This window comes from Panicum virgatum, chromosome 9N (assembly GCF_016808335.1).
Source record: "Panicum virgatum strain AP13 chromosome 9N, P.virgatum_v5, whole genome shotgun sequence".
Lineage (NCBI taxonomy): Eukaryota > Viridiplantae > Streptophyta > Magnoliopsida > Poales > Poaceae > Panicum > Panicum virgatum.
The window spans coordinates 40,052,790-40,064,165 of record NC_053153.1 but is presented as its reverse complement, the minus strand read 5'-3'; the positions used below and the strand labels follow the sequence as shown (position 1 = coordinate 40,064,165).

The 11,376-nt window shown below is 45.6% G+C and overlaps 1 non-coding gene across 1 annotated transcript; it reads left to right on the top strand.

The window, feature by feature from the left end:
* The first annotated feature begins 7,050 nt into the window (after positions 1-7,050).
* On the top strand, positions 7,051-7,157 carry LOC120693709. The gene has a single exon (XR_005683163.1). It is a non-coding gene; the product is annotated as a small nucleolar RNA R71 (small nucleolar RNA).
* Positions 7,158-11,376: the final 4,219 nt, after the last annotated feature.

Below are 11,376 nucleotides of genomic sequence, written 5' to 3'. Positions count from 1 at the left end.
CGATAATTGTATGGGTGCCGGTTTTATAGTGATCAATAATGTATGGGAATGCTTTTGTGAGTGCTGGCACGAAAGGTTCATTTTATATACTGTCAATTTTCTGCAGGTATGCTAACTCGAAACCGAATCCTAGACTAGTTAGTTATAGCGAGTAGCTATATAGCGAGAGACGTATTATGTATGCCACCGCAAACTAACTATGTAAGACCAAGGCTACTTGGCAATTATTTTCTTTGGTGAGGACGCTTAGGATCTGCATTCATCTCTAAATCTTCAGCAAAGAAACAATTGAAAGAAATCGCAATCGAAAAGTTTAAAAACCCAGTCCTAAGGGTCATCTAGGTAATCTGTGAACTCTGGAAATGCTGGTTCTCTAAAAATTTTTAAATATGAAGATCGCCTCAAATCGAGTTTGTTCGGTAAGATGAAATATAGCTACATAAAATTCCAAGCTTCTGTAAAAATATGAGAATTTTTGAAGCTTCCTACCTTAGTATTTTCGAATTTATAGTAGCCTTCTGCAAATCTGTCAACTTGGAGCAGTCTGTCTAAACTGAACTTTTCGACCATCTTAAGTTGCTCATTTGATAAATAGTACAACAGAAAAGTTGTAGGTAACTTAATGAAAAACTTGCTATAAAATTTTGAATTATCTTGGTCAAGTGGTTTGGTAGTTATGGGCAAATTACACACTCTCTGGACAATATGTTTTCTGGTTTGACATCGCATCAAAACCCTGAGCCTATCACCTTCTTAGGATATGAACTGGTTTCCGTGTTGACTAGATAAAATGTTCCTCACTATCCGAGGCACCTTTTGAAATTTTCGGGAATTTTCAGAGCATGTTATCCATCATTTTGGTCAATTTCTTTAAGTGTCCAGAATCAGCCCAATTTTTGTTTGACTATCAACTGATCCATCGGTCTTTTGTTGGGACAGATGGACGAGTTGGTGATGATGGATGTTTGCATTTCTTAGCATCGCCACTAGGAGTGGTTAGTTCCAAGCAACGGCACCACGAAGATGCCGTGTGGTATGTCTTAACGTTTACAGAAGGATCTGCAAGCGCACGGATAAACCATTGTAGCATTTCACCCGGAAGTATTCAGGGTATCGTTATTTATATTTTCCCAAGGGATGGCTAGGTTGTGTAAAGTGTATTTATTTAGTTGCATAACCATGACACGTATAAAGTAAGATGAAGACAACTGACTATACAGGGATAAGTGATAAATAAAGGATAATCTGGGGTAATGTGACACACACAGAACAGCCAACTCTCATGAATAAAGAATAAACAAGCAATCCTAAGGTTAGTGGGAGCATAGGCAAGATTCCTAGTATACTTTTCATGTTAGCGGATAAGTTACGTTAGCCACATTGCTTAGAGCTGCAGGTACCAAGAAATTAGGGACACCAGGGAGAATGACCCGCACTGGAGAACATCCAGTCCCGTTTCATTTTTGCATGAACTCCTACACCATACCCGAACGTCGGGGAGTACGCTAACCGAAAAGCAGCTTCCCGGCGGACCAACAGGGCTATCACCACCTGTGGTCTACCCCAGTCACACCGTGGAGCACCGTCATATCCGAAGGATCCCGCATACCCGGGCACCATCCCCGCATATGAGGTCACTACCCAAGCATCCCCGGGTCCCCCACCCTTCGGATGGATAGGTAAGATGCTAAGGCAAACCCGAAAGCACAACGAACCGATATCCTTACCCAGATCATCTGGTCTGAGCAAGCAACTAGAATAACTTGATGAAGTACAGATCAAGGCTAAGCAAGCTATGAACATAGCAAGATAACCAAGAACGAACTCAATATGAATAGCATAACGAAAGTCGGAATACAAAGCCATACCAGAGCCAGAGGATTGCTCGCCGACACCGAGGATGACTGGATTCGCTAAGGAGATGAATTACTAGCCTAGCTCCACTACCCTAAGGAGTACAAGTCACAAGAGAGTGTAGAGAGAGGCCTTCAAGTGTTGTGTGTGAGAGAGAGTGGTGGGAGGCCCCTTATATAGTGCTTGAGGTTAGTTCCCGCCAAATCTATACATGGAAACATGCCTAACTGACCTCTAGAGGATAGGATCAAGCTTCCCGCCAAAACTCAGCGTGAGACACTGACAAGGGGGGTCGGCCGACCCCCCTTGGTGCCATTTGCCACCGACCTTCTCTGGTACACTGCCTGGTGGGTCTTGATGTTAGATGGTCTGTGCCGGGGCTTGGTTGGTCGGTTTGGTCTAGTTTGTGTGCCTCCTTTGCTCATGTTATGCAGGATACGATCGTCTGTGGCTTCTGTCTGCATATTCGTCGTGTTTTCGTCTTATTCCGGACTTGTGCTCCTGAAAACATAAATTCTCAAAAACAACTGTGGAGCTAGGTTAGTGATACAAATATGTGAGTAAGAGGTATAGTTTTCCTTCTTTAATAAGTGTAGTTGATGGTCATATTTCACACTTAACGACCATCAACAACACCCCTAAGCTAGCCTTTTGTTCATCCCTGAGCAAAACAAGGCGCTCGTTGTTGATCGGGAGTTGCTACAATGTTGAATTTCCAACTCATACTTAGGCACAACCGAATGCTTCTTACCTTGATTTTGAATAAGTTGAACTTTTGTTCTTACCTCTTACCTTACTCCTGTGGAGCTTATAGCTTCACCTCATCTTTGGCGGTTGAGAGTTAGAACGGTATCGTAGAGTGCTTATATTTCTTTCTCTTTAGTTCAACCATCAATCCGGAGGTTTTGTAAAGCTTTCAAAAGAAATTTCTAAAGTTCCTCGGATGATCTCTCAGATCGCTCAATGTGTATAATTCCTCACCAAGGCTTTTTATTTTGCCTTTCTTCCTCAACCTATCTCTAATTGCTGTTTTTGTGGAGCTGTAGATATGGAGGATTTGAAGGCATACCTGCTTCTCATATTTTGCTAAGTCGAAGACCGGATCCAAAGGAGAAACAAGTCATAAACCTTGATCAAGATGTGCAAGTGTGTGGATATTTTTTGTGGATGGTGTATGAACTCCTTTGTATGCACCATCTCTCTCTTTTTCTTTCTTTTTGGATAAGGGGCTATCTCTTTTTTTTTTGACATGCCGAAGCATGTAGCATACCTTCTTTGGGCATACATCTTTTTATTTTCTCATAGCCCCATATCCTTGATGTATTTTTTTTGACAGAGAGGTGTCATACATGGACTTGGAGTTTTATTTTGTGGATGGATGAAATTTTGCTTACTTCTAGTGTAGAAGCATAGCATGTGGTGGATACGTGTACGTGATCTTGATCATGGGAGTATGAAATGAATCTCACTAAGGGTCACAACAATTTGACAAAGCTCAATGAGATAGCAAGTTGCATATGTGGAAGGTTTTGCAATGAAAAACAACATATGGCTTTGGATAGGAATTTCATATCATTGAGAAACTTTATTATATTTTTTTAAAATTAAATACTCCGGATGTCAAGTATCACATAAGAGAAGATCATAGCAACTCTACTTAACCATATCATAGCTCACAACAACTTAGATTTGGATCATGCTTTTTACTACCCACAAGTTTCAAGTTTTAAGGTTTGAACAATTTAAGCCACCAAACCCAAAACTAGGTAGAGCATAAAGTTGTAACTAAGCATATGAAAGAAATTAACAGTGCAACTATTCATCATCTCAACAAGGAAAACTTGCACCATGCTTACTACACATATTAAAAGAAAATATTTTTGGTGTTTTCTAAAGTTTTGCAAATTTTTATTTGTTTTTAGTTATGCAAATTTTTATGGATTTTCTGATTTTGCAAATTTTTATGGGTTTCATGCAAGGTTATGAAAGCAGTAAATATAAATGATACAAGTTACCTCTCGTGGGGGTCCTCCCCCAAGCTAGCCTCAGGCTCACTACGGCTGGTCGGGGATGAAACCCGTCAAGCGGCAGTATGCCCTCCACTCCTCCTGTCGCTGCAACTGCAACTGCTCCTTGTCGTGGATTCTTTCGCTAGTGTGACGCTGCCATGCTTGGGTATTGTCGATGTGTTGGTTCAGCGTCTCTTGTATGTTGTCACCCTGCACCCACAGCTCACCTAGCTGCTGGGTGATGGCACTGAAACCTCGGGACAAAGATGTCCGTCTGATGAGGTTCAGGGCTCCACCGGAGCTGGAACTGGTGGACCGGCGGCCTGGTGCCTGCCATATCCACTCCTTAGTGCTGACACTGTGCCATGATGAACCACCGGCCTCATGCTGATATGAGTGATGTGGTTGCTGAGGCGGTGGTGTCGGCTCTGTCTCCCTTCTGGTCCTACTTCTTGTCATCCTGCCAGGCAAACCAGAAGATCTATGCCTACGACACCCTTCTCATGGAACGAGAGGGATGGTTAGCGAATGGTAATTATACAAATGAAACTCCGCATTGGGCAGCGGATTCTCATTTGTATAGCCCAAGTAAAAGAAAATCAAAGAGTCATTCGAGCCTTTCTTGAGTGTGTGACTTTAGATCAAATAAGCCTCGTCGATATACGCACGGTCGCCTTCAATGAAAGGAATAAAATTCCCCTCTAAGGCACCAATACGTGTAGCGATACGAGTAATCAAAGAAGTGCACTCAATAGGACCCGTCATCTTGAAATTCAAAAGCCATTGTTTAACCAAAGCTTGCGCAGGGGAGATTTTGATCTTGTTGACCATGGCATAAAGAATGAGTAACTCATCGTTGCACACGGGTCGGACATCATCTCTTGGAAAGAGTGTAATGGTTAACCACTTGTGCATCAACTGAAGAGTTGGATTATGAATGTCGCCGCACCAAGGTGCGAACTTGCCATGGACAACTTGACCTGAAATCCGGCCTCAAAATTCATGACGATTAAAACCTCGGCAAGCTTGGTCGAGAGAAATTGGCCAATATTTGTTGAAATCGAGGTGGCCGGCAAAAGTTTTCCAAGAAAGCAAATATTCTTTCCCAAAAAGTCGAAAGTAAACCCCGTTTTCCACCTCCCGATGAGTGCAAAGAAATTGGATGGTGAGGAGTCGAGAACCATACTCCTCAACGGGAACGAAGTTATCCCATCCAATTTCGTGCCAAACATTACAGAAGTCTTCATACATACTGGTTTTGATGAGGAGGTCCGGATCGAATGCTCGGGTGTGGACGAAGCTTCTGTTCTTGAGGATGGCATAGCCTTGTCGTTCATGATCATCTCGCAAGTCGAGGTACGGTGCGTCTTCCGCATCAATCTCTATGACCCCGGCTTGCAGTTCGGCTTGCATCTCTTCATATTGTTCTTCTTCTTCTTCATAGTCCATCATGCTTGGTGTAGGCATAGGTTTGGGTGTGTACGATCTTGAGCCACCCTGAGAACGGGATGAACTTCCACCCGTCATCTTCTTGAATGCGCCAAAAACCTTCCGCCCTATGCCTTTCATGATGGACAGAACACATGCAACTCGAAACAGGTTACGTTAATGAAACCGAATTGAATGTTCTTACCCGTGAGTTGCTCCTTCTTTTCTTGCAGCAAACAATTGAGAGAGAGAAGTTTCTTGAATTCAAATCGATTTACCCTTGGCAAGGGCTCATTGTTTAGAGTCTGCCGAGTGGGACCTTTCTCCTGTTGTGTTTACCACTACTCGGCTCATCCTGGAGAATTGGACGAGGATGAGCTTGCAACCTTGCGCCACACCTTCTTTGTACGTCTTCTTTTGGATCGAGTGGTCGTAGGTCTTGGTAGTGGGGATTCTGGTGCATCCCAAATTGCTTGCCCTTCGTCATCCTGTCGGCTTAGGATGCGCTGCTCTACCCTCTATTTGAATCTGAAGAACATGTTCTCTTTCTCGACGCGGAGGCGGATTTCTCCTCTTCCCACGTCTATCCTTGCTCTAGCGGCCCTCAGGAATGGTTGCCCAAGGATGAGCTCGATTCCTAGGTCACCTTCTATATCCATGACCGCAAAGTCTACAAGGATGAAGGAGTCTCGCACGTGGATCAGGACATTCTTGGCTATCCCTTTGGGATACCGGATTGTAGAGTCTGGGAGCTACACACACATATATATTGGGGAGAGAGCAGGGTATAAGAGTTTCTCGTATATTACCATGGGCATAATGTTGACACTGGCCCTCAGGTCGCAGAGTGCATGCTCATAGTATTGATCGAAGATTGAGCAGCTAATCATGGGGACCCCTGGATCTTCTTGAATTGCTGCTACCAGGCCATCCCAGGTATCATTCTTTTGGGGATTGTACTTGCCTGCATGGTTAGTTCGAGAAGTCTGCCAGGGAAGGTTGCCCCACACGGTAGACACCATATTTGCAGTCTCGATGGGAGATTCGGGTTGCCCCGAAATCTTCCCGGACTTAGAGACAAAAACAGCAGCAGCGATTTGAGCCAGTTGTGTTTCTATCATTTTGTTGAAACTTAATTGGTTTTTATGAGCAGAAGAAAGAGTTTCAACTTTATCATGTATGCTTTCCAAAATTTTATCATTGGCAGCAAGCTTCTTGTTTAGAGATTCATTTATTTTACCTTGGCCAAAGACAAGGTCTCTCAAGGAGGGTTGGTTCGAATTGAAATTTGATTTATAGTTGTTACCTCCTTAGAATAGTGGGTGTGCTTGACCCCACCCCTGGCCTCCTTGTGGACGGAAACCCGGTGTTGTTGTTGATGTAGGCTGCGTCTTCACGGGTCTCGAGGTAGTCATTCCCCTAGTGTCCACTGTTACCACAAACTTCGCGCATAAAGTACGAGTTCATAGCATGGACGGGAACATGCACCTGTGGCCGGTTCCCTTCATCAAGCTTCTTCATTAGGAGGTCCAGCTTGGCGGCGAGCATATCCGTCTCCTTGACGGTATGCATTCCGCCCTTGGTTCTGGGCTGAGAACACTCCTCGTTCCAGCCCTGGTTGGAGACCATCTTCTCGATTAAGGTCGTAGCCTTGGCAATTGCCAAGTCAAGATAGGCTCCTCCAGCAGCAGCATCAAGGTGGACTCTGGATGTAGTCGTTAGCCCATTGTAGAAACTTTGGAGCACGAGCCACTCATCCATCCCATGATGAGGACATGCGAGTATATATTCTTGCAATCTCTCGCAAGCTTCAGGGATGGATTCCATCCCTGTCTGCTCGAAACTTGAAATTCTTCCACGTAGGGCATTGGTTTTGCCTAACGGGAAGAATTTAGCGAGGAACGCCGTGGAACACTTGTCCCACGTGCTGACGGCTTCTTTGTTCTAATAAAACCATTGTTTCACTTTCCCCAGGAGGGAGAAAGGAAACAGGCGGAGCCTGATGGCGTCAGCCGTAACGCCCTGTATGGTTACGGTCTTGCAAAGCTCCAGGAAGTTATGGAGATGGGCGTTAGCGTCCTCATTCGGCTTGCCACAGAATGGGCTATCCTGCACCATATTTATGAGGCTGGACTTCAGCTCAAAGTTCATGTCCCCAACATCAATGTTGGGTACAGTTGCCACATTGGCAGCTGAGGCGACGGAGAAGTCGCGGAGAGTCTTCTCAGCCATGAGTTCAGTGATTGATGGTGCTTGGGAAGCTAGTTTGCTTGTTGACTGTGAGATCGGAGGAGGGACGACGCGAGGTCGGACCCTTCTCACGAGTTTCTCGGGATTTTCAACAAAGTTTGTCGGCAAGGAGAAACCAGACATACACTACCTTGTTTTCATCCAATCAGGAGAAAACAAAAAGATAAACACATTAGCCTATATAAGCAGTAGCTACCTCTTACTTATATTGCTAAGTTTATGTACTTCGGTAAATAACTTTACACCTAGTGCCATCCCTGGCAATGGCACCAGAAATGCTTGTTGGCATTTCTTAGCGTCGCCACTAGGAGTGGTTAGTTCCTAGCAACGGGACCTCGAAGATGCCGTGTGGTATGTATTAATGTTTATAGAAGGATCCGCAAGCGCATAGATATACCGTTGTAGCATTTCACCCGGAAGTATTCAGGGTATCGTTATTTATATTTTCCCAAGGGATGGCTAGGTTGTGTAAAGTGTATTTACTTAGTTGCATAACCATGACACGTATGAAGTAAGATGAATACCACTGACTATACAGGGGTAAGTGATAAATAAATGATAATCCGGGGTAATGTGACCAACACAGAACATCCAACTCTCATGAATAAAGAATAAACAAGTAATCCTATGGTTAGTGGGAGCATAGGCAATATTCCTAGTATTCTATTCATGTTAGTGGATAAGTTACGTTAGCCACATTGCTTAGAGCTGCAGGTGTCGGGAAATTAGGGACATCAGGAAGAATGACTCGCACTGGAGAACATCCAGCCCTGTTTCATCTTTGAATGAACTCCTACACCGTACCCGAACATCGGGGAGTACGCTAACTGAGAAGCAGCTTCCCGGCGGACCGACAGGGCTGTCACCACCTGCGGTCTACCCCAGTCACACCGTGGAGCACCATCATATCTGAAGGATCCCGCATACCCGGGCACCATCCTTGCATATGAGGTCACTACCCAAGCACCCCCGGGCATAGTCACAGGATTCGGGGTCGATGCCTCGTCCCTCGACCCGGGAACGTCGTTCCGATTTGAGGGTCGGGGTCGAAGAGGGTCAGTGTCCCATTCAAGGTTGGATCGTGTCCCGGTTTGAAAGGGGTCGCAGCCCCATTGCTAGCAGATTTAATTGGGATAAGGAGGTTAAGGACAGTGGATTGGTGTGGTTTTTGTTAGACAATGAGCTGAGTACGTGTAGCATGGTCTAAATGTACTCTTTTATATGTTTCTTATATGCTTGTGCAGATTAGTTTCTTCATTAGTAGCACATATATAGTTTTTGTCTTTATCGACCCGAAGATATCGACCCCGATGAATCAGGGTCGCGTCCCACATAATAATTTATCGTTCCATAGATGTATACCCCCTTCGTACCACAATTTTATAAAATGACGACCCTCGACCCTCGACCCCGTTCCTCGACCCGGTCGACCCAGGAACTTTGTGACTATGCCCCCGGGTCCCCCACCCTTCGGATGGACAGGTAAGATGCTAAGGCAAACCCGAAAGCACAACGAACTGATATCCTTACCCAGATCATCTGGTCTAAGCAAGCAACTAGAATAACTTGATGAAGCACAGATCAAGGCTAAGCAAGCTATGAACATAGCAAGATAACCAAGAACGAACTCAATATGAATAGCATAACGAAAGTCGGAATACAAAGCCATACCAGAGGCCAAGGACTACTGGATTCGCTAAGGAGATGATGTACTAGCCTAGCTCCACTACCCTAAGGAGTACAAGTCACAAGAGAGTGTAGAGAGAGAGGCCTTCAAGTGTTGTGTGTGAGAGAGAGTGGTGGGAGGCCCCTTATATAGTGTTTGAGGTCGGTTCCCGCCAAATCTATACATGGAAACATGCCTAATTGACCTCTAGACGATAGGATCAAGCTTCCTGCCAAAACTCAGTGTGATACACTAACAAGGGGGGTCGGCCGACCCCCCTTGGCACCATTTGCCACCGACCTTCTCTGGTACACTGCCTAGTGGGTCCTGATGTCAGATGGTCGGTGCCGGGGCTCTGTTGGTCGGTTTGGTCTAGTTTGTGGTCCTCCTTTGCTCATGTTACGCAGGATACGATCGTTTGTGGCTTCTGTCTGAGTATTCGTCATGTTTTCATCTTATTCCAGACTTGTGCTCCTGAAAACATAAATTCTTGAAAACAACTGTGGAGATAGGTTAGTGATACAAATATGTGAGTAAGAGGTATAGTTTTCCTTCTTTAATGAGTATAGTTGACGGTCATATTTCGCACTTAACGGCCGTCAGCAATGGACGCGCAGGGGCACGTACACTCGGCTTGTTTGCACTGGGATGGACTTCCCCACCGTCTCTGGGAGCTTTTGAGTGCAGCCGGTTACCCCTAGCCACCGCTCTACGAGGGCCACGATTTCGTGGAGAGCGGAGTGCACCGTTGCAGCGTGACGATGGTGATTCCGCAGCACCTGCTCAACGGGTGGGAGCCGATCATGACTCAGGTGATCGGCCACCGCCTGTTGGATACCTGGGAGACCATCGCCATGCGAGCGATAGTCCCTTTCTGTACTCAACACCCGTTGGAGGTTCTTCTGTCCACGTTCGGGTTGTTTCCTGCACATGACCCGGCCGACCCGCTCTGGCGCGACAAGATGGCCAACGTGGCCTCAGTTGCGACCCTCGACACCGTCGGAGCGGTACGGACGATAGCGTTGTGCCTGGATGCACTCTACCATATTCAGATCTTCCAGAGCCAGGCCACCGCCCAGCTGGTCGACCAGGCTCAGGCTCTACACCTGACCGTCCAGCTGAGGGACGAGCAGCTTCATGAGGCCAGCGACGAGCTTGAGAGCAGGGGTGCTCTGATCACCCAGCTCGAGGGCTAGGTCCAGAAGCTTCAGGACACAGTGATGGACCGTGACGTCACGCTCCAGTTCCTTGAGGACCAGTTCTACGACCTTCAGCTTGACATCGACGACGCCCAGGGGCAGCTCCACCAGCTGCAGCACGCGCAGGACGCCCTTCACGCACCACCCGATGAGATGCAGGTGGATGGTGAGGACAAGCCCCAGGAGGTCTAGGGTGTTTACGAGATTGACTTTGAGGAGCAGGCACCGCAACCCGCGCAGGTCGAGACCCACTCTCCCGCAGAGAGCGAGGCATCGGTCAACATGTAGACCGAGACGTTATTCCTGACTTTTGTAGACTCCTCTTAGTGTAGTCTAAATTTTGGATCATGGGCTACTAGGCTAACTCAGAGTTGAGTAACCCCCTTAGCACTGATGTTAGAAGTAATCAAGTAGAAGAGAGAAGATGATGGATGTAATGAACCTCTAATGCTACTTATGTAAAATGTTGGCAAACTGTGAAAAGCTGAACAAAGCAGCTAGTTCGAATTTTTATCCTTACTTTCTTTCCGAATTAGCTCGTGCTTTGAATACCAAAGTTGTTCCAAATTCCATCATCTAAATGGTCACCAAATTTCTGTAAAACCAGAAAACCAGAGGAGTAGTAATTGAGTTTTTTCAACTAACTTACTCTAGGAATCTGACTTTGTGTTGACTACTAAAGTTGTAGCTCATGAAATTATCTAGCTCCTGTAAAAATTTCAAGTCCATAGCTTACACAGAACTCTAGTTATGCACTTTTTCGTGCTGACAGTTTTCTGTGTAATGCTGCTGATGCAATCATTATTCTTCTATTCATGCCTTGAGTTGTATATTTCCATTTAAGATGTTGATAATATTGAGCCTAATCCAAAATACTCACGTTTCAAATAGTTGGTTCAACTCGTGGAAGTCCTAGTGGCTTTGGAGCCAGAGGAAATGGCAATCCACCTCCACCTCCTCCACCACCGGG